This window comes from Henckelia pumila, chromosome 4 (genome assembly GCF_033568475.1).
Source record: "Henckelia pumila isolate YLH828 chromosome 4, ASM3356847v2, whole genome shotgun sequence".
Classification (NCBI taxonomy): domain Eukaryota; kingdom Viridiplantae; phylum Streptophyta; class Magnoliopsida; order Lamiales; family Gesneriaceae; genus Henckelia; species Henckelia pumila.
In genome coordinates, this window is record NC_133123.1 from 53653868 (window position 1) to 53656796 (window position 2929).

At 38.1% G+C, this 2929-nt stretch overlaps 1 non-coding gene across 1 annotated transcript; it reads left to right on the forward strand.

The window, feature by feature from the left end:
• Positions 1-440: 440 nt before the first annotated feature.
• LOC140870223 (small nucleolar RNA R71) lies at positions 441-542 on the forward strand. The gene has a single exon (XR_012147194.1). It is a non-coding gene; the product is annotated as a small nucleolar RNA R71 (small nucleolar RNA).
• Positions 543-2929: the final 2387 nt, after the last annotated feature.

Genomic DNA, 2929 nt, shown 5'->3' on the forward strand with positions numbered 1-2929 from the left:
TCATCATGATTTCCTCAAAACTCGGCTTCTTCTCCTCTTGCTTGGGCTGCCAGTTCTGATTATAGTTGTTGTAGGAGTTGTATGGCTGTCGTTCTTGATTTCCTGCAAAATTAGCTACTTCAACTTCAAACAACTGATGCTCTTCTTGCAGATTCCCTTGTGCATGATTTACTGGAGCTGCTTTCATAAGTGCCACTTTGTGTGTCAGAGCGTCGATCTTCGCATTCAGGGCCATCAAAGCATCGACCTCTAGAACTCCAGTCTTCTTCTCCTTCTTTACATCCAGCCACCCAATATTACTTTCAGTCATGTTACCTATGATCTCCCATACTTCTGTCGGCATCTTCCTGAATACGCATCCATTAGCCGCAGCATCCAGCATAGATCGAACCGACTGATCGGTTCCATTGTAGAACGTCTGAGTCTGCTGGATTTGAGATAAATTATGCTGAGGACACATCCTCAATATCTTCTTGAATCTGTTCCATGCCGCATGTAAAGATTCACCCTCCTTCTGTTTGAATGAAATAATATCTGAGAATAATTTCGCCATCTTCGTAGGAGGGAAATAGTTGTTCAGAAAAGTTTGAACAAGTGTATCCCATGTAGTAATTGAACCAGCAGGCAGATCATCTAACCACTCCGTAGCTTCCCCTTGTAGAGAGAATGGGAATAACCGCAGTCGCACTGCATCAGATGTTACCCCATTAACTTTGAACATGTCGCAGATCGACAGAAAATGCTCCTGATGAGCGTAGGGGTCTTCCACAGATGTGCCCCCAAATCTTGCTTGCAATTGGATCAGCTGAACAGTAGAGGGTTTCAGCTCAAAATTTTTCGCCTCAACAGCGGGGAGAACTATGCTAGATCCATAACCTTCAACTGGCGGTCTAATCAGATCCCAAACAGTACGGTTGTCCGCCATTTCTTCTTCTGATTCAGATTCTGTTTCAAGTACTAGATTAAGATTCTTCCTTGCTTTCCGGATCTTGCTGAGCGTGCGTTCGATCTCCAAATCAAGTGGTAGAAGCTCCTTAGATCGAATGTTATGCATGCACAACAAGCTAGTACCTGAAAATCACAAAGAAAAATAAAAAAAATTCAGAATTTTAATAAAATAAAAAAAACAGTCTAATCTCAAGCGAAATAAAAATTTTGATATCAAAACAGTCCCGACAACGGCGCCAAAAACTTGACCGACTAAATCGGTATGATTAAAAATCAACTGGCAAGCGTACCAGGTCAAATTATAGATAGTGAATAAAATTCGAATGTGAACCCACAGGGACTGTATAATTATGACTACCAGAATATATTTATTTCTAATTAATCTAGACTAATCACAAATAGTGATTTCATATTTTAAACTAATAATTAAAAATTGCAATTAAACTTAAATTACGCAAAACACAGCAAGAAAATTTGGATTAATTCAAATATGGGAAAAGTTCGATCAAGGACTCACGTAGGTACCAGACAATTCATGTAACGAGTAGTCGATCTAAAACATCAGACTTAATCTTAATTCACGGGAATTTTTCTAATTTGTTCAAAGGACTATTTCTTGAACAATCAAACCTATTCAAATTTGACGGATTAATCTTTCGTAATTCTAATCAAATTTGAATGAATTAATAACTGTGAAAATTCAGTTTACACCCAAACCGCATAATGAAACCGAATTCTATTTCTAGTCAGTTTTACACTATGTTGACAATCGAAGTGATCAAAATCGAAACCTCCTCTGTCAAATTGGAATCAATTAACATGCAAGCAAATAACTGGCCAGAAAATTCACAAGAAAAATATAAATTCAACAATCAATAAAATAAAATCAAGTCTGAAAATCTCAAATAAACACATCAAGTTTTATACGTAAATTGTCTGGCCCAATCACATTGTCTTGATCGAATAAAAAGAAAAACTACTCAAGAATCAAATTCATAATTCAAACAAAGTTTAAATCATGAATTGACAAAAGAAAATAAAAGAAAAGAAAAGAATTCTCCCAAGCCTCCCGCCTTCCGTCTCTCTACGTCTCGATTCGGAACTAGGGAACCCCCAAAATAATTAAAAACTTCTATTTATAATCCCCCGATCCCGTACAATTAAATTCCTTCTTGAAATATAATTTCTCAAAAAATTCTAACTTCGCGACACGTGCGCGCTCTTGGGAGGTATCTCGCGCGCGTGCAGTTCAACAAAACAATAACTTCATAAACACTCGCGCGCGCGCGGGGTAAGAGCTCGCCTGCGCGTGACCCACCTTTGATTCTCTGGAATTTCCTTCTGCGCGCGCGCACCATGGATCTCACTCGCGCGCGTGTTTCATTTTTTCATGCGCCATTGCTCTTAACTGTTGCGTGTTTGCTCTCTTTATTGCGCCAAATTTTAGCACGATTGCACTATCTTCATGTGCTGTTCCTTTCTTCTCCATGCGCGATAGCACTTCTCCTCTCACCAACAGCGCAACTTCATCTTCTTTATTCAGGTTTATAGCGCTTGTTTTAGGGCGATAGCACTAAATCTAGTGCTAACTTTTAGAGCGATAGCACTAGAAGTAGTGCTAACTTTTAGAGCCCTTCGTTAACAGCTCCATTCTTTAGCGCTTCAATCTCTTTTAATTTCCTTTTTTCCTACAAATAAAATCCGAAGAGTGAAATGCATATGAATGCAATAAAACACATAAAAACATACAAAACAATAAAAATGCACACAAAATAAGCATAAAAATATCACGAACTAATGCCTACAAAATGCATTTATCAAAGTAAAAAATATTCTCGTCAAATTATTGCAAAAGTCCAAGATATTTTAAGCCTTGGCATATCTATTTAAAAGCTCATGGCAATCTCCTCCATGGCAATTACTTAAAGCCCAAGAGGTTCCCTAACCTGACAATTAATTAAAAGCCCAGAAGATTCCCTAC